This window comes from Arachis hypogaea, chromosome 19, assembly GCF_003086295.3.
Source record: "Arachis hypogaea cultivar Tifrunner chromosome 19, arahy.Tifrunner.gnm2.J5K5, whole genome shotgun sequence".
Lineage (NCBI taxonomy): Eukaryota > Viridiplantae > Streptophyta > Magnoliopsida > Fabales > Fabaceae > Arachis > Arachis hypogaea.
The window spans coordinates 19740644-19761245 of record NC_092054.1 but is presented as its reverse complement, the minus strand read 5'-3'; the positions used below and the strand labels follow the sequence as shown (position 1 = coordinate 19761245).

Here is a 20602-nt window from a genome sequence, read left to right as displayed (position 1 = left end):
GAGATCGGTTTATCCTCGGGCCGGGTCGGCCAACATGCCAACTGGGCTGGGTCGTAACACTGAGATATAACGCGGTTCATCTGATGTTATAGGAATACCGTACATAGCCCCTTAGCTTGACTTGAAAAACGTAGTTTAGGAAGTTGAGTTTACCTTGTGTGGTTATACCTAGGTGTTTAATGGCAAGTACCATAGCCCCCAAGCTCAACACGCGTTACTGCTACTTCAAGCTTGGGTTTTATTTTTGTTTTATGATTATTATTTAGATATGTAACGGGTTAAAAAAGAAAAAATTGGTTTTGAATAATTGTTTACCTTGTAACTGGGTTGCAATAATTTGCTTGGCCAATTGGGATACGGACCGTTTGCATTGGGCATGTGAACAATTTCAGTTGTTAACTTCCCACTAAATTAGTGAATTGCAATTAAATATTATTGCCGTTTCCTCATTGGGAAGAAATACAATGCACGACTCCAATCATTTTTGCTTAAGTGGGAAAAAGGACATGTCTTCAAAAGGTTTGTCTTCTCCCCTTCTTGTCCCTTTCTTTTGTCTCAGTTTCTTCGAAAAAATAGTTAGAAAAAAGGAAAAAGACAAGGTCAAAGTAGTTGAAGTGAACAAGGAAAATCCCTATCATTGGGTGCATGTTGATGTGAAGACTCGTGCGTCATAATAGTGTGATGTTGAGTCGCTTCGTGAGCTGGAGGCTCTGAAGCTTGCTAGGGAGGGCCTTGAGATGTTTGCTGCAAGGTTTGATCGTGCAATTAGTCAGGTTACTCTATTTTCTCCCGAGCTTGACATCGGAAGGCTTGATGTGACGAAGATTGTGATTGGCAGACAGCTTGTGGAAGATGACGGGGGCGAGGGTCATGCTGAGAATGTTCCTCCCCCTCTTGAAGAAATTGTTAATATTTGTAATTTGAAACATATGAGTATGTTTGTTTTGTATTATAGTTTGGATACCGATATTTAAGATGGTTATGTTTTGAAATACTTGGACCGATGTATGGTGTCGGATTTGACTTTTATGAATATTTTGGATATTTGTTGCATATATATGAATGCGATTTCTGACTTTTGTTTTGTTAGTTTGATATTAATGATTGTCAAAAAATAATTTTCTATAATAATTAGAAAGAGAAAGAAGATTAGATTTTTGTGTATGTGAAAGAGACCTCTCAGTTGTTGAGAGGTGTGGGATGGTCGGCCTCGTTAAAACCTGTCCGAGTAAAACCTTCCTTAGAGAGAAAACCTCGTGTTCAGGAAAAAGAGTACCTGTCCACTTCACTTTTTACAACAAGATATTAACTATGATAGATATTTAGAGATGAAAAATTTCAAGTATTAGGGAGGGTCATTCCTTCCAACGTTTCAAGGGAATATGCTCCTTTTCCAATGACTTTGGAAACTCGAAACAGGCCTTCTCAATTAGCCGCTAATTTTCCATGTCCTGGTGGTTTCCGAACTTCTTTTATTTGTCTTAACACCAGGTCTCCTTCTCTTAGAGTTCTCGGTCGTACTTTTTTGTTATACTGCCTTTGCATAGCTGCCTGCATGGTTCTTTGTCTGAGTTCGATTAAGCATCGTTCCTCGCTTATTATATTGAGCCCGGTTGACCTGGCTTCCGCATTGGCCTGTTCATCAAAATACACAGTCCGAGTAGACCCTTGACTGACTTCTATGGGAATCATGCAATCCGTGCCGTATACTAATCGGAACGAGCTCTCTTTTGTTGTGGATTGTGGTATTGTGTTATAGTTCCACAGTATTTCTGGTATGAGTTCGGCTCAGCGTCCTTTAGCATCTGTTAATTTTTTCTTTAAGGCCTGCAAAATAACTTTGTTAGCCGCCTCTGCGAGCCCGTTACTTTGCGGGTGCTCGACGGAGGAAAAATGATGTTTGATATGCAAATCGGTTAAGTATGAAGCAATTTTCTTATCTGTGAATCACCTGCCATTATCGGAGAACAATTACTCTAAGTAAACCAAATCTACATATAATGGATTTCCAAATAAAATTTTGTACCTTATCCGACGTAATTTTCGCAAGTGGTTGCGCTTCTATCCATTTTGTAAAGTAACTAATAGCTACTAAAAGGAACTTTACCTGTCCTGGTGATACCAGAAACGGTTCGAGTATATCCATTCCCTATTTGTGAAATGGCCAACTAACATCTTAGGTGTGTAACAATTCAGCCGGTCTATGAATGAGCGGTGCGCATTTCTGGCATGCATCACACCTTTGTACATTATTTCTGCAGTCTTCTCGTAACGTCAACCAGTAGTATCCTGCTCGTAGGATTTTTTTGGCTAAGCTTCTGCCTCCAGTGTGGTGTCCACAGGTTTCATCGTGGACTTCAGCTATGGCGTTTTCTGCATCTGCTCGGCCGATGCATTTTAGTAGTGGTCTAGAGATTCCTCGTTTGTATAGGTCAGTTCCCATCATAGTGTAATGGCTTGCTTTATGTCTAAATGACCTCGTGTTTTTATTTTCTGGTATTTCTCCAGTTCTTAGGTAGCGAATGAATGGGCTTCGCTAATCTTCTTCATGTAACACACTTAGAACAGATTTGATATCTAAACTTAGTTTTTTTAGTGTAAGATGGTATAATTTGTCTGATAAGTCAGTTACTTTATATGTGGCTAATTTGGATAAAATATCGGCTCTACAGTTTTGTTCTCTAGGTATATGTGATATTTCAAAATTTTGAAAAAGATGTATCATATTTTTTGCTGAAATTAAGTAATTTTCTAAGAGTGGATCTCGTACCTGAAAGTGACCGTTTACCTACAGTACTAAGAGGAGGGAGTCGTAATATACCTTTAGGTTTTTTTTACTTCTATTTCCTTTGCTAACCTTAGGCCTACTAGGAGTGCCTCATATTCGGCTTGGTTATTGGTTGTTTCAAAAAGGAATTTGATTGACTGTTCAGCTTTCACTCCAGTGTTGTCTTTTAGAAGGATCCCTACTCTGCATCCGTTCTCATTCGATGCCCATCTACATATAGTTCCCATGTCTTGGCTGTTTCTTCTGTGTTGGTAAATTCTGAAATGAAGTTGGCTAGTTCTTGGGTTTTAGGGGATCCTCGTGATTGGTAGGGGATATCGAATTCCGAGAGCTTTATTGCCTATTTCGTGAGTCGACCTGCTAGGTCTGGTTTTGATAATATTCGACGTAGAGGTTGTCTAGTCCAAACTAGTATCTGATGTGTCTGAAAATAGTGTAGTAGATGCCGAGCTGTGATGACTAAGCCGAATGCTAATTTTTCTATTGTCGGGTACCTTGTTTCGGCGTTTTGTAATACTTTGCTCACAAAGTATACTGGGTGTTGCTCTTTCCCTATTTCTGTTACAAGCACGAAGCTAACCGTGTTAGTTGAAATTAAAAGAAATACAAAAAGGGGTTTACCTTGTGGCTTCTTGAGGATAGGTGGTAAATCGAGGAGGTTTTTGAATTCGACGAAGGCTTTTTCACATTTGTCTATCCAAAGGAACTTCTCAGCCTTTCTCAAGGTGTTGAAGAAGTGAAATGACTTAGCAGCTGCTGCAGGCAAGAATCGGGACAGGGCTGCTAGGCGACCTGTGAGTTGCTACACTTCTTTGATTGACCGAGGTGATTACATGTTTATCACAGCCTGACACTTGTCGGGGTTGGCTTCTATCCCCCAGTTTGTCAATAGTAATCCAAGGAATTTACCTCCATGTACTCCAAATGTGCATTTCTCTGGGTTTAGTCTCATATTGTACTTTCAGAATTGATGAAAAATCTCATCAAGATTAGCCTCATGTTGTTTTTTTGAGCTTGACTTGACCACCATGTCGTAAACATATATCTCAATGTTCCGGGCAATTTGATCTTTGAAGACCTTGTCCATTAGTCTCTGATAGGTTGCTCTTGCATTTTTTAGTCTGAAAGGCATGACTTTATAACAAAAATTACCTTGGTCAGTTACAAATGCTGTTTTTCTTTGTCATCAGGGTGCATTTGTATTTGATTGTAACTGGAATAGGCCTTCATGAAACTTAGCACTTGATACCCTGAGGTGTCGTCTACCAGTCTGTCAATATTCGGTAGCAGATAGGAGTCCTTCGGACATGCTTTGTTCAGATCTGTGAATTCCACGCACATGCACCACTTTCCCAAGCTCTTCTTAACCATTACCACATTCGCTAGCCATGACGAGAAATGAAGTTCTCGGATGAAACCTGCATCAAGTAATTTCTGTGTTTCTGCTATTGCTGCATTTCTTCTTTCTGTACCCAGATTTCGTTTCTTTTGTCTTATAGGTCAGGCGTTAGGATTGACTGCTAGCTTATGGCATATAAAGTTCGGATTGATCCCTACAAGAAAATAAGCTTTCTGCCACGCTTTTAAAGCGTGCCAAAAAGTACAAAAAAAGTACCGATAGCTTTTCGCCACGCTTTTTGAGCTATTGGCATGCTTTTGAAAGGGTCACATCCGCCAACGTGCCGGTTGCTCTATCGCCACACTTTTGTAGATCTATCGGCCCGCTTTTAATGTTGGCATGCTTTCATCTCTTGTCATGCTTAAAAAGCGTGGCCATAGGTCTTAACCTATAGGTACGCTTGAAAAGCATACCGATAAATGTACATATCGCCACGCTTTTAAAGCATGCTGAAAAGTGAACATATAGCCATGCTTTTAAAGCGTGCCCATTGGTTTGGGTTTGGATACGCTTCAAAAGCGTACCTGTAGGGGACATCTGGCCACGCTTTCTTAAAGTACCTAGATGTAAACCTATTGCCACGCTTTTAAAGCGTGGCTATATCCTCATCAAATTTTTAAAAAAAAATTATGGGTGAACTTTAAAAAAAATGTGGTATTATTTTAGAAAATTAAAAAAAAAACAATATATTTAGACAACTGATTATTCTGGATGCATACCAATGATGAAATGCTTTTTGTTTATTTATATGATTATAGAGAGTTTTCATAAAAGTTTTAACAATACACAACTCACTAAAATAATATATATATATATATATATATATATATATATCCAATTTATGAACTAACTAAATCTTTTGGTAAGAGTAAGATTCATTACAATATATATCATGCAATATATATATAGTTTATAAATATATTGATTTATACATTTGCATAACCATTGCATCCCAGTTCATGCTCTCAGTACCCTTGGCCCCAACTTGAACCTACATCAAATAATAAAATAAGCAATTTCAATAGTCAAGTACAACTTATTTTTACTGTTCTACTAATGTTGGACAAGTAAGTAATACACATAAATTTATATATGAAGATAGGCCTACAACAATTATTTCATTGGCATGGTTGTCTGGTGTCCAACATAGAAAATTAGCATATGATACACTCATACTACTCATTCAGTGGTACAATTTAATGTTACATGCATATTGACTAAAATCTTGTAACAAATGGCAGTTAGTAATTTTAAAGTTCTTGTGTTTGTGTTAATTTTTGAATTTAACTTCTTATAGTTTGGTCTTGTGACTTTTAATTACAGTGGAAAATGATAGGAATCAATAGTTTAATAATTAAGAAAAAGTGAATTCAGCAAAGAAAACAATGAGGCTGAGATGTATATTTGTAACAGAGAGAATATTCTGCAAATTAAAAGTTAGTAGTGTATAGAGAAACTAAACATATAGAGAATAATTAACAGTTTTCCGCTTCCAATATGCATCTAAATGATTCTAACACAGTGCGAAAAGATTGCCAAAAAATATAGAGAAACTAAATCAACAGTAGATGCAAAGCATAACTTTGGTTAGTGATTAATATAGTAGAGAGTAAATATGGCAGCTAAAATATGAAAAAAAAAACCCAAATAGAGACTTTAGGTTTGTAATGTTCATCTATATCCACTTTTTCAATTTCCTAGCACAGGGTAATATAACATCGAATATGAAGCTTAATAATGAAACCCATGGTAGATTTTACACAGGTTGCTGACATTAAATCATTATTTCTCAGAAATAAGAAAGATTATAAGTGAAATAACTAATATTGAAATTGCTTTGATGGAATTTCATTCCAAAATACAACATCAAGTCAGAATATGAACTTATCTATTCAGATGGTGATGACATGAAATTTTAAAACAAATATATGCAGTGAACAACACATTTGAAGTTAATTATTTGTTTAAATTTAGCGATAAAAATGATAATCATTAACTTCTCAGACATGATAATATGTGTAGAAAACCTTAACTAAATGGGAAAGGATAAGGATCAACAAAAAGGACACAGACATAACAACGAGAAGCAAATTTAGTCACCTGAACATCCTTAATTTCCCTTGACGACTCGCCCCAACACAATAAGCTTCTCATTTAGATATGGTATTGGTGAAGTGGTAATGAAAAGATCAAATCTTTTGTTTGTGTGCTTGCCCTTGGAAGCTCCAAGCATGAATGCTTCATGTTTCACACCTACATAATTATTTCAACAAAGCATCCGCCTTGCCTCTTTTCTTAGCTGCTGCCGCTGCCTTCTTTTGCACATCAACGAATCGGATCTACTGAATAATCAACAGCCAATAACGTAGCAAGCAAAACTTGGATCTGAAATTAAAAAATGAATAGCATTAGATGGAAACCTTGGATCTGAAATTTGAGAAGATAAGAATAGATCTAGTTGGTGTGTTGTGTAATCGGAGGAAGTTTGAGAGAGCAGAGGAGGAGAAGAACCCGAGCTGGTGCTTAGGGTTTGAAAGATATCTTGAAAATCCAGTGCTAATTATTTATAATAAAAAATAAATAAAAAGTATATTACTAAAAAGATAAGAAAAACAAAAAAGAATTATAAACCACCTACTATTGCATATCTCTGAACTATGCTACTAGGCCAACTACTTAGATTATCTTCTCGGACACTCAATCAGAACTAGGATCCTAACTAGGCATAAAATTCATTTCTCAAGAAAAAAATATACTCACCTATGATTCAGAGTATGATGCCGTTGGAATGTCGAAACCAAGCCCATCATCAAACTGGGAGGAGGAGACACAGTTACAAGTTATGTTTACGGGCTACATATGGCTAATAAGAAGATTTTAATTGGAAACAGACAAAAAAAATACTTACCTTGTAGTGTTTAAGGTGAGGGTTAAGCACAATGCGCTGTATAATGCTCATTTTCATGGACTATAATAGCCATAACGAACTCTAATATTATAAGCATTTATATGTCGATTAATTCACCAATTTAGTTATTAAATAGGAATACCCAAATTAGTTCATATAGAATATTCAGTCAAACACTTCCATACCAAACAAATTTTAATTACAAAAATTAGTCTCAATGTTTTATTTTAACATTTTGTTAGACAGATCATTTACGTGTTAAATTTTGCTAAAGATTTTATACGAATCTTTATATAATTTTTTTATAACTTTATACGTTATTTAATAAAAGTCCTAAAAATTTTAAAATTCTCAAATTAATCCATTCAGGTAGTAAGCAATATAACCTGGAGAAATTCAAAGACTAATTTAATAATTAAAATTTAATGAAAATTAAAATATCTGATAAAATATTCCTTTGAAAACTAATTTAGAATATTACTTTTATTAGTGAAGATAGTAAACACCAAATTTTTACCTTATGTTGTTTATATTTTTGTATAGCATTCAGGAAACTGGCTTTGGTGTTGAGCTGCAAATCTACAAGTGCAAGAACAACAGTTTCAAGAACTAAGACTTTGTAGTTTGTATAGTGCTCCAAGGTTAGATTCTGCAAAATTTAAACATGGGTTTAACTAACTAAATAATAATTATCAGAACAAGGCAAGGGGAGGCCAAACAGAACTTAAAATATTAAACAAAGAAGGAAACAAAGACACAGGGAGCAATAACATTGGTGCAAGAACAACATTTTCAAGATCTTTTGCTTTTTTTCTTCTTCTTCTTCTTCTTCTGAAACAAGAATTTCATACCCTTGTTCCCTTCGTCTGTTTCATTGTTCTGCCATTTGGTGGCACTAACACATGCCCCATGAAGAACAAAACACCGTTATGATTGGTTTCAGTGTTGTAGCATACAAAAATTTTAACAACAGAGAGAACCTTCATTGACACAATTGAATAGGTTTAACCCAAAATAGAACGAGAACATACAAAAAGAAAAGAAAGAAAATCAAAGTTTGGAATGTGCTTCTTTACCTTTTTCTTCTTCAATTCCTCATAATCTTTGTAAAGATCTCGTGACCTTGGAATGTATGATATGAATATGAGGATCCTGAAAAGATTTTCAGACACAGTTTTACCAATTTCGTTCACAACCTTGATTTTTTTTATTCTTTCATGACTTGTTTTCTGGTTTGTGTAGAAAGACTTACTAGTGTGTTTACGGTGCCGATTAAGGAAGAGACCACTGAGACAGAGACAGAGGGTTGGGTTTGTGAGGATTTGCGAGTAGGAGGCCACGTTGATGCCTGGGCACGTCGAGAGACCGATTGAGGGAGAGACCATTGAGACAAAGACAGAGACAGAGGGTTGGGTTTGCGAGGGTTTGTGAGCAGAGGGTTAGGTTTGCAAGGGTTTGCGACCGTTTGCGAGTAGGGTGTGAGAGACCGTTGATGGTGTGAGGGTTGGGTGTGACAGAGAGAGGGCTGTGTGTGACGGTTAGATGAAGGGCTGGGTGTGACTGTTAGATGAACATCGGTGCGATGGCAATCGAGCTGGGTGGTGCGACGGCGATCGATCGCAGTGATGAACTTGGTGCGACAGCTTGCTGATGGGTACGATGGCAGCTTGCTTCATTGCGATGCTTATCTTAGGTTAAAAGTGAATTTGGGAATAAATTAAAAGTGAAGTGTGTATGTAGTAGTATATGCGCTATTATCACTTTGTTAACTTAGCAAAAATGTTAAATGTGAAACAAAGGGGTGGGAAATTAAATTTTGGTACACACAGTATATCGGTACACTTTTGCAGGGTGCCTAATTACACACAGCATATCGGCACGCTTTATAAATGTCACCATTAGAAGACAAATTAGCCACGCTTTTAAAGCGTGCCGGTTTTTCTCTTTGGCCACATTTTTTAAGAATGGCAAAAAAAAGCATGGCCAAAACACAAATTGGTAGCCACTCATATAAAAGCGTGTCGATTTTTCTCTATGGCCACGTTTTTTAAGCGTGGCAAAAAAACATGGCCAAATCACAAATCAGTGGCCACCCTCGCAAAAGTATGGCAAGAAAAAAGTGTGCCGATAGGCCTTTTTTCTTGTAGTGCTAGCATGTCAGCAGGTGTCCATACAAATAGGTTGAAGTTGGACTTTAATGTTTCAATCAAATTTTGTTTTGTTCCTATAGAGAAAACAGAGCCGATGTTAGTAAACTGGTCTGATTTCCGAAGTTGTACCTTTTCTCGGTCGTCCGTTGGGGCGAGACGACTATTTTTGTCCCTTGGATCTAGCTCGGCCAAGGTTGGAATGCTTTCCGAGTTGTAAACAGAATGGATTCTTTTAATGGTCTCCTTTGGGGTGACTTTCAAACCCGCATTGTAACATTGCCTAGCCTCCTTGTGGTCTGCGTGGACTGTTGCTATTATGTTATCCTGCACAGGAAACTTAATACAAAAGTGAACTGTAGAGATAATGGCTCCAAAAGAGTTAAGGGACGGACGCCCCAAAATAACATTATAGGGGCTCGCACAATCAACTACTAAAATTGAATATCTAGGGTTTTTTAGTTTGGAGACTCCCCTAACGTTGTTCTCAGCCATACATAACCTGATCAGGGACTCTTTTCCCAGAGAACCCTACCAATTCTCCAAATGATGGTTGTAGTGATTTGTCGCTGAGTTGCATTTTCTTGAAGGTGGAGTAGAATAAGACGTCAACGCTACTTCCTGGGTCAAGTAGGACCTTTTTTATTGTCAATTCTCCTATGTGTATCGAGATTACCACTGGATCGTCAAGGTTTGGGCAGTGAGACTTGAAGTCGAACGCGTCAAAAGTGATATGGGTGGCTGGAGCCGAGGTTTGAGTCCTTGGTCGAGACCCTTCCATTGTCATCATGGCTCTATAGCTTATCTTCCTGGCTGTATTTGTTGCTCCTCCTCCTGTGAAGCCACCTGAAATGTAGTTTATTATCCCTTTAGAGATAGGGGTTTCGACTGGCGCGTAGCAAGCTCCTTTTTCTTTGTGGTCAGAGCTAGTACTCGGCTTGTCAATGTCTTTTGTTATTTCTTTTTGGCTTCTGGAAGTAACATATTTGTCCAGTAAGCCTTGTCTTGCTAGCCTTTCCAGCAAGTCCTTGGCTACTATGCATTCGTCAGTAATATGGCTGTACTTCTGGTGAAATGCACAATGTTGCTTCTATCCACATACTTTTGATCCTGATATGTGCCTGCTTTACTCGGCGGTTTTATTAGTTTGTTGTGTAATATTTCTTTGATGATGTCTTCTCTTTTGGTATTGAACTTGGTGTAGGAGTCGAATTTGGGAGCGAGCTTAAAGGGTTTCTTAGGCTCCCTGCTGGCGTGAGACCTTGGTTGTCTCTCTTCGTCTAGGCGGAATTGTGGTTTCTCCATCCGTTGAGCTTCGCAGAGTTCCTCGATCTCCATTTGACCCGCCACTTTTTCTCAAAATTCCTCTAGGGTTTTCGACTTGGTAACAACAATGGTCTCTTGGAACTTCCCTGGGCAAAGGCCACTCTTCAACGCTTGTAGATATACCTTGGGATCGAGGTCCAGAATTTCCATGGTTGCTTTCGCGAATCTTGTCATATGGTCTTTCAGGCTCTCCTGCGGACCTTGTTTGATAGTGCTGAGGAAATTAGATCCGTGCACATATATTCTCAAGGCCGTGAAATAGTCTATGAAGGACCTTGCTAGCTCTTCAAAGCAAGAGATCGAACCTGCAGGAATTTTAGAAAACCAAAGTAGAGCAGCACCATCTAAATAAGTTGGAAAAGAACGACAGAGTATAGGGTCAGAGGCACCGTTAAAGAACATCATGGATTGGAATTTCTTAATATGTACACGGGGATCCCCAAACCCTTCATACGCCTTAAGTGCTGTGGGCAAAACGAAATTCTTTGGCATCTGAAAACTGACAATCTTCTCTGAGAAAGGATTGTCTATCGTCAGCCTTTCTTTAGGTGGGGTGACCTCCTAGGAGCCCGAGTCCAGAGGTCGCGCTCCATTTGAAGTGGCGCTCTTAAGGTCCTCTATGTTGGACTTTCCGTTGTGAGATGCTTCTAGGAGGTCGGCCATTCTCCTGATCTCTGCCAAGAGGGTAGCATTCATCGTTACTAACTCCTCATTAGTGGGAGGATGAGTTGCGGATATAACCTCTTCGTCCATGATCCTGCAAAGAGAAACTAAAGCGTGATGTATGTGGAGTTAGATTTTAATAACTTCGGCCCCACGGTGGGCGCCAAATATTTTGGAAAGGATACTCTTTCCGAGTTATACGTTAGTCTTGCGTTAATACGAAGCACCTGACAGCTCGATCTAAACTGGGAGTATCCTCGTGAACTCGGATCCAAGCGTGGTACCTGCAAAAAGGACTTCGGCGCTCAAATCAGTGAAGAATCACCTAGAAAAAATGAGTGTATAATCAGTGAGTTGGTGTTAAATAATATGCGGACCCTCTTCGACCTTGCTCCTGTTTTATAGATTGGTTGCTACTGAATGAGTCATTGGCCTAAGCTGAGATCTTCGTGGCTGACTTTGGGGAGAGATCATGGGAAGAGGTTTGTTAGGATAAAGTCGTTTGATTTTTAAATGTGGGTCTACGTGCCAAGGTATAACGCAGTTCATCCGATGTTATAGAGATATCGTACATAACATATAAAATTTTTACTAAATCAAGCTTCCATCAATTATTTTTACCGCTTATCGGTTGGTTAATCAATCACTAATAGTCAATACTACACATTTTTAACTTATTTTCACATATAGCAATATTAAAGTCTGAATTTTAAATATAATTATAATTCAATCAAATATAATATTAATTAAAGATAAATAATTTTCATTTAAATGCCAAATAATATTTATTAGAACACAATCTCTGAAATATAGTAACCAATAAACAAGAATATCTACATAATTAATCATCTAAATGCCATAATTGCTTCAAGTTAATCCGAATCTATCCAACTCTATTTGAGGTGTGGGTGTTAGCTCAGAGAACGTTCTTGTTAATTCATGGCTATGCTTGTAAAATCTTTCTCAAAATTTCAGATTATCTAATTTGCTTACAGCTTAAAGGAAATCTCCAGAAATAAACTTAACAACTGAACATATTATTAGTTAAAAATTAATGAAATTTTTATTATATTTATAGTTATTAATTATCAAAATTCAATTTGAAATATATGAAGCTAACACTTATTTGATTATAATTTAGAAAATAAATTCTTATATTCAACCATATACATATTCAAACAAACATTAGATGATACATTAGTAAAAATTTTAAATTATATTTAAATATATTAATTATTAAAACTCAATTTAAAATAAAATATCGCACTAACATTTATTAGATGCAATTCGGATCGAACAAGAGATTAGTTCTCTGTTTAAACCTATATCGAACTGGTTGAACTGGTATTATTCTTAATTAGAACCATACCTTTAGGCTTTAGCTATTATCAGTGAAATTGATCAAGTTTTATAGAGTGTGTAGATAGTAAATATGTATGAAGAGCATACACAAACTTTATCACTTAAAAAGTTATTGCAGAAATCCAGAAACCATAAAAAAAAAAGGGCACAATGAGTTCTATAGCATTTGCAAAGCTTTGTTCTCTAGTTTGCTTGTTAATAAACTCGCGTCACATAAAATGTATAAAAAAACATGGTTTTGCTTATGGTGTGTACGAGATGTCTCCGGTACGGTTTGAAGGGTGGATCGGGAACCCGCGGGCAAGGCTGGAACCGGATTGCTTGACTGGAGCGATGGGGGGTGGTACCTGCAAAGACACTCCGACGCTCAAGTCAGAATGGATCTGAGAGGTATGAGGTGTGTGGGATGAATGATACCTGAAGGGACTTGGGTCCTCCTTTTATAGGTGATGGCCGTTATCTTATCTTATCTTGTTTGATTAAGATAAGAGAGATATTTGAATTCGAAAGTTGGTTAGGAGCTTTGAAGGGCCGGTTCTGGGCCTTCGGGTCGAAACGGGTTGTCCCCGGGTAACCGGGTATGCGGGATCCATGGGTCGGATCCGTAACAGTTGCCCCCGCAGCGGGAGAGCGAGCGAGATCGGTCTGTCGCTGGGAGACGTTTGTTATGGGCTCGATTTTTTCTTGGGTGCCCGTCTGATTTCTTTGAGATGAGGTCGGTGCCTCGGTTTTCGTATCGTGGAAGATTCGTCTGACCGTTTAGGTCTGACGTGACTCCTCCGTATCAGTTGCGTCTGTTGCGTTCTTCGAGGCGTTACCTTCTTTCGAGGGGGGTATTTATTGCGAGCTGCGCTTTTTCTTTTTTGCCCTTGCGTTTGCTTTGCTTTCTAAGGGTATTTTCGTCGTTTTGCTTTTTTCAAAAACCGTTTTGGTTTTCCTCCTTCAGTTCCCTCGTTCTGCTTTTACTTCTCTATTGCTTCTTTTTCCAACCAGAGTATTTCCCATTCTCCATTTTCGCTTTCTATGGTTTTGGTTGGTCTTCTTCTGCGGCATCTTTCCTTCGGGTTTTCTTCCTTTGATTTATCAGGTTAGCATTTCTCTTGTTTCTTTTTGCTTCTTCTGCTTTGTTTTCTGCAGTATTTTGTTTTTGCTAAGTGTAGTTTTAGAGTAGTTTTGTGGTGTTTGTATGGTGGTTAGATAGTTCTGTTAGGTTTCTAGAAAAGGGTTGGGGCGAGTGCCACCGTATAATTAGTGGTGTGCGGTGGCGGTGTTTGTTTTTGGTTTTTTACCCGCCGTCGTTTTCTGCCGTGAGGTTTGGCTGACGGTGGTGCTCGTCGATATTTTAGGTATGGCTCGCCGACGGACGGAGGGTGTGAGGGCTCCGGTGGCCCCGGCGGGGGGTGTCCCTGACCTTTTTTCTTGGGTCACCAGTGATGTTTGGGGGACGCCGTCACGGATGACGGAGGCGGACCTCCAACGGCTCCGTGATGAAGGGGCTGTTTGTGAGGGTGGCGATGCCAAACGCCACTACGAGCTTGCCCTCCCTGGGGTTGACGAGAGGGTTTGCTATACCAATCTCGACTCCCCGACAGTGCCGGATTGGATGTGGGTGTATGAGGCGATGTTTACCCGGCTTGGTGTTCGGCTTCCCTTTTCTCCGTTTGTTCAGCAGTTGTTGAATCGGTGCTCCGTGGCGCCGTCCCAGCTACATCCGAACAGCTGGGCGGCGATACGGTCTTTTGAACTTGTTTGTGATTTTTTAGAGCTACCTGCCTCAGTAAATGTTTTTCTTTTCCTTTTCTTGTGTACTCTTCCGACTAAGGAGGGGAAGCATAAGAAGGGGTATGTATCTTTCCGAGCTCAGCCCCACCGTCGGGTTTTTGGTTTGTATGAAGACTCCTTCCATGGTTTTAAGAGTGGTTACTTTAAAGTTCGTCCCGCGAGGGGGCATCACCCTTTTTGGTTGACACTGGAGGGTGAACGTCGGTTTCCCACTTACTGGAACTTTAAGGCTGGTCCGTCCGTGTTTACTCGGGTTTCGAAGGAGTTCTTGTCCTCGGAGGAGCGGGATATCACTCTTGTTCTGTGGCAGTTATTTGGGGAGCGTCCTCTTAATCCTCGGGACGTGATGGGTGATCCGGTTGCTTGCCGGTCGTATGTTGGTGTGTGTCGTGTGTGTCCGTTCTTTTCTTGGTTTTTATGTTTTGTTTCCCGTTTTCATAACTTGGGATTTTTGTTTCCTGTTTCCTTGCAGTTGAGATGGCTGGTGGCTTGACATCCTTGGCGCGTCTGAAGGCGGCGATGGCCCAGGATGAGGGGTCGTCGTCCCCGGCTACTCCTGTTTCTAATCCTGCCGTGGATTCTCAGCTGGTTTCTCAGGAGGTGATTTCCTCGGGTGTGCGGGCCGATGCTCAAGTTTCTCCTGGCCCTGCGAACTCTCTTGAAGTCGTCGTGGTGACGGCTGCTGAGGCTTCTCGGAAGAGAAAGAGGCCTGAGGACCCGAGCAGTGAGACTTTTGAGGATGAGGGTCTTGTGCCCAGCGTGATGGATCGACGCTTCGATGCCCCGGGGTTTATTGATCAACACTTGATGCCTGGAACGGAGCCGTTTTTTTATGGCTGCGATGTTTCGTTCCAGGCCAAGTCGGTGTATCGGGCTCTCCTCCGGTCTGCCGTTGTTGTTCGGAAGGCTGAGCCTGTGATGGCTCAGGTTGGTTTGCTGGATAAGAAGCTTCGTCATTCTCATGCTGAGGTATCCAAGTTGAAGGGGGAACTTGAGGCTGCCGAAGCTGCGAGGGAGAGGGCTGTGAAGTCTTCTGAGGAGGCTGGGGCAGAGATTCTCTGACTTGCCGAGGTTGAAACTTCGCTTCTCTCTCAGTTGGCAGAGGAGCGGCAGCGGGCTTCAGATGTGGGTTCTCAGGCTGCCATGCTTCTTGCCGAGTCGGAGGCTCTAAAGGCCGAGGTTGCTGCCTTGAAGAGGGAGAAGACAGAGTTGCTAGCTGATGCGAAGGATGCAATTGCGGCTACCGAGGAAACGATGAGGGCTCAAGCTTCAGTGCTAGCTCCTGGTGTGGATATATCCGTGATGGGGGCCTTCAAGACTGTTCGTGATGGCCAGATCGTTGACCTCGAGTAGCTTTTACCTTTATCTCTTTGGATTTTTCTTTGAACTGTGTTTTTGGATATTTTTGGATGGCCAAGGGCCGTGTATTTTGATTTTGGAACACTTTATTTTCGTTTTAATAGTGCTTATTGGCCGTTCGGGCTTTTTGTATGTTCCGTTGTTACGTTGTTTTTGGGCCGTCCGGGCCTATCATACATTCCGTTTTAGGCTATTCCGTATGTATTTCGTTTGTTTCCTCGGACCGTCGTTTGGTCGGGTTCTTTTGTGGATATCCGCGTGTTTGGGCCTGGGGGGTGATCAGTCCCCCAGTTGCGGCCGTGTTTTTGTTCCGTATTTGGGACACTTAGGAAAATAGAAATAGCTGTTTTAATGGAATTTTTATTGATGGTTGGGCCTCGTTAAAACCCTCCGTTTGGTGGCGGGAAAGAGTACCCGAGTTTAAAACTTAGATGAGAAATAAAATCTTAGAATTTGTAAACTGGTAGGAGAAGTACAAAAACAGAAATGAGGACAGGGGTGCGACCTTTGTAGGTTGGTCTAGGCGTAGTATCGTCGCAAGTTGGCGGCGTTCCAAGTTCTCGGGACTTCGTCGCCGTTGAGCCGTTCGAGTTTGTATGCTCCTTTTCCGATTACAGCCTTGATTCTGTATGGTCCTTCCCAATTGGGGGTGAGCTTCCCTTCTCTTGGGGTCGGGGGACCGATATCGTTTCGTCGTAAGACGAGGTCGTCGGCCGCGAATTCTCGCCGGATGACTCCGTGATTGTATCTCAGGCTGATTCTTTGCTTTAGGGCTAGCTCCCTGAGATGGGTTATACTTCTTGTTTCGTCAATGAGGTCTCGTTCTTCTTTCTCGTCGTTACCTCCGACCGTTTTTCTGGGGCTTGGGTCTCCGATCTCTACCGGGATGACCGCCTCAACACCGTATGTTAGTCGGAAAGGTGTTTCTCCCATCGTCGTTTGAGGTGTGGTTCGGTATGACCATAGGACCGACCCGAGTTCGTCGGCCCATAGTCCTTTGGCTTCGTCGAGCCGCTTTTTAAGTCCTTTGACGATTATTTTGTTTGCGGATTCCACCTGTCCGTTTGTCTGAGGGTGTTCTACCGAGCTGAAGCGGTGAGATACACGTAGCCCCTCTAAAAATTCTCTGAATTTTTTGTCGGTAAATTGGGTTCCGTTGTCCGAGATAACGATCTCGGGGATCCCGAATCGGGTGATGATCTGACGCCAGAGGAATTTTTGGCATTGGGTTGCCGTTATAGAGGACAGGGGTTCGGCTTCGATCCATTTAGTGTAGTAGTCTATGGCGACGATGAGGTATCTAAGCTGGCCGGGTGCCGTAGGGAAGGGTCCGACGAGGTCGATGCCCCAAGTGCCGAACGGTCGCTCTGTCGATATGGTGCTTAGCTGGTGTGGCGCGGCTTGGTGGATATTGGCGTGCCTTTGGCATTTGTCCCAGTTTTTAACTATTTGTATGGAATCCCGGATAACCGTGGGCCAGAAGTAGCCTGCTCTGATGACTTTTTGGGCTAATGTTTTGCCTCCGACGTGGTGACCGCAGCAGCCTTCGTGGATTTCACGGAGTATGTACTCCGTGTTCTCGGGTTCGATGCATTTGAGCAGGGGTTGCAAGAATCCGCGTTTGTATAGCTGTCCTGCGACAATGGTATAGTTGGCGGCTTCCCTTTTTATTCGTTTTTCCTCTTTGGGGTCTGGTGGCAGTGTTCCATCGAGGAGGTATTGCAGGATAGGGTAGGTCCAAGATCCCTGGTTTGAGATTGTCAGGTGAGCGTTGGTTGTTGTTGACACGGAGGGTGTCTTAACGACTTCCTGGATTAGCGATTTGTTACCGTGTCCGGGTTTGATACTGGCTAGCTTGGAGAGTAGGTCTGCTTTGGCATTTCGTTCCCTAGGGACGTGCTGTATGGTGACGTGTTCGAATCCTTCTTTTAGTTTGTTTACCTTGGCGAGGTATTGTTGGAGTAGGGGATCTCGTGTCTGGCAGTCTCCGTTAATTTGGGAACTGACTACCTGTGAATCGGTATTTACTTCTAGGATCTTTGCTCCGACTTCCCGGGCTAAGGATAGGCCTGCCAAGAGGGCCTCGTATTCTACTTGGTTGTTTGATACTGGAAATTCATATCGTACCAACTGTTCGACCGTGATCCCGTCTTGGTTTTCGAGTATGACTCCGGCGCCTCCGTAGGTGGAGTTTGATGAGCCGTCGACATGTAGTTTCCATGATTCGGGGGTGAGCTTTCCCGGAGTCATCTCGGCGATGAAGTCGGCCATAGCTTGTGCTTTGATCGCATTTCGGGGTTCGAATTTGATCTGGAATTGAGATAGTTCGATGGACCACGCTAGCATTCTTCCCGCTAGGTCGGGTTTCTGTAACACCTGCTTGACCGCCTGGTCGGTTCGAACCGTCATGGGATGAGCTTGGAAGTATTGTCGTAGGCGTCAGGAGGCTGTAAGGAGTGTGAAAGCTAGCTTTTCTAAGCGTGAGTAGCGAGCTTCCGCATCTTGTAGGACTTTGCTTATGAAGTATACGGGTTTTTGTTCCTTTTTCGCATTTTCATGGACGAGTGCTGCTGCAAGTGCCTCTTCCGTTATGGAGAGGTATAAGTAAAGTGTTTCCCCTGTTTGGGGTTTGGCGAGGATTGGTGGTTCCGCTAGGACCCTCTTGAAGTGTTGGAATGCTTCTTCACATTCCGTCTCCCATTTGAAAGGGGCTCCTTTTTTCATTAGTTTGAAGAAAGGGGTCGCTTTTTGAGCCGATGCCCCGAGATAGCGCGATAATGCAGTCAGTCGGCCAGTAAGCTTTTGGATGTCTTTAAGATTTTTGGGGCTTGTCATCTCGAGGACGGCGCGATATTTCTCTGGGTTTGCTTCAACTCCACGTTGCGTAATCATGAAGCCGAAGAACTTCCCTGCCTCCATTTCGAAGGCACATTTTGCCGGGTTGAGTCGCATTTGGTGCTTTCGTAGGGTGTTCATTATGACCTTGAGGTCGTCGGTTAGTTGTTCGCCGGATTCGGTCTTGGCGAGCATGTCGTCTATGTAGACTTCTAATTTGTTATCGGACAGGTCTCGAAATATCTTGTTAACAAGTCTTTGATAGGTTGCTCCAACATTTTTCAAGCCGAAGGGCACTACTGTGTAGCAGTACGTCCCGTCCGGGGTGATGAACGCTGTTTTCTCTTCGTCTGGTCGGTGCATCAGAATCTGGTTGTATCCGGAATATGCGTTCATGAAGCTGAGGTATCGGTGACCGGATGCGGCGTCTACCAATCCGTCGATGTTTGGTAGGGGAAAGGCGTCCTTCGGACAAGCTTTGTTGAGGTCCGTGTAGTCGACGCACATTCGCCATTTCCCGTTAGATTTTTTCACTAGTACGACGTTGGCTAGCCAGGTCGTGTAGGGGAGTTCCCGGATGAAGTTGGCCTCGAGTAGGGCTTTAACTTGTTTTTTGACTTCGGTGGCTCGGTCTGATGATATTTTTCTTCTCCTTTGTGCTATTAGTTTAGCTTTGGGGTCCACGGCTAGACGGTGGGACATTAGATCGGGGTTTATTCCTGGCATGTCGGCTGGTGTGAATGCAAACAGGTCTCCATTTTGTTTCAGGAGTTGAGAGAGTTCTTCTTTGAGTTCATATGGGAGGTTCCTATTAATAAAGGTGTATTCATCTTTGGTTGGTCCTATTTGTAGTTTTTCCATATCTCCTTCTGGCTCTGGCCTGAGTTGGCCGTCTTGTCGGGCATCCAGATCGGCTAGGAATACTCCAGTCGCATCTCGGGATTTCTTCCTTAATGCTAGGCTGGTGTTGTCGCATTCGGCTGTGACTTCTCGGTCTCCGTGGATGGTACCGACGGAGCCGTCCTCGGTTCTGAATTTCATAAGGAGGTATTTGGTAAAGATGACTGCGGAGAAGTCATTGATTGTTTTCCTTCCGAGGATCACGTTATAGGCTGTGGAGTCTTTTAGGACTACGAATTCAGATAGGATTGTCTTCTTCTGGCTGCTCGTTCCTATGGTGATGGGAAGTGTGATTGAGCATCTGGTTTGAGGGTTGTCACGAGTCCGTGAGCGTGGCGGTGTGTTTGGAGGTTGTCGTTGTGGAGTCCGAGTTATCGAGGCTCCTCGAAAGGATGTTGAGTTGCCCCGGTGCTACCATATCTTCGTACTAGTCCTGTTCCGATTCTAGCTGAGATGACGAAAGGGGCATCCTCGGCTGAGGTGCCGTGTTGGCAGTCCTCCAGTAAGAACGTTATCGTATTGTCGGCCGCGGAGATTGGGGCTTGGTTCCTTACAGCCATTACCTTGAGGTCTTTCTTCATTGTTAGTTTTGACTTGCTCGATACGTCCTTGCCTGTGATGACATTTACTATGATGGTCAGATCTTCCTCTGGGCTTTCCCTGGGGGGTTGCTTTTGGGTTCTTGGGTTACGTCCTTCTCTCTCCGACGACCTGTCTCTCTCCGCGCGTCTCGGTTCTCTGATGATTTTGGCAATTCTGGGAGTTTGCCGTCTCGTATGGCTTGTTCAAGGGCATCTTTAAGGTCGAAACAATCTTGTGTTTTGTGACCGTAACCTCGGTGGTATTCGCAGTAGAGGGTTTTGTTGCCTCCTGTCCTTTTTTGAGTTGTCGGGCTTTCGGAATGATACCTCGATCTGCTATTTGGTGGTATATCTCGGTAATTGGTGCTGTCAGGGGCGTGTAATTAGAGAATTTGCCTATGCTCGGTGGTCGGCTGGTCGCCTGGAGTGGTCCCGTTGATTCTCTTTGGGTGTTGGGTTATGGTGAGAAGCCGAATTGCCGCATTGGGTGTTGCGTGCTGCCGCTTGTTGGCCCGACGACCTGGTGCTTTTCGTCGTTGATTTCTTCGCGTT

General features: G+C 42.1%; 1 long non-coding RNA gene across 1 annotated transcript; it reads right to left on the bottom strand.

Moving 5' to 3' along the window:
* Positions 1–5044: 5044 nt before the first annotated feature.
* Positions 5045–8827, bottom strand: LOC112777649 (uncharacterized). Its single transcript, XR_003190532.3, has 6 exons — positions 8348–8827; positions 8172–8247; positions 7613–7744; positions 6948–7001; positions 6288–6572; positions 5045–5178 (listed from the first exon to the last, which is right to left on the bottom strand). It is a non-coding gene; the product is annotated as an uncharacterized lncRNA (long non-coding RNA).
* Positions 8828–20602: the final 11775 nt, after the last annotated feature.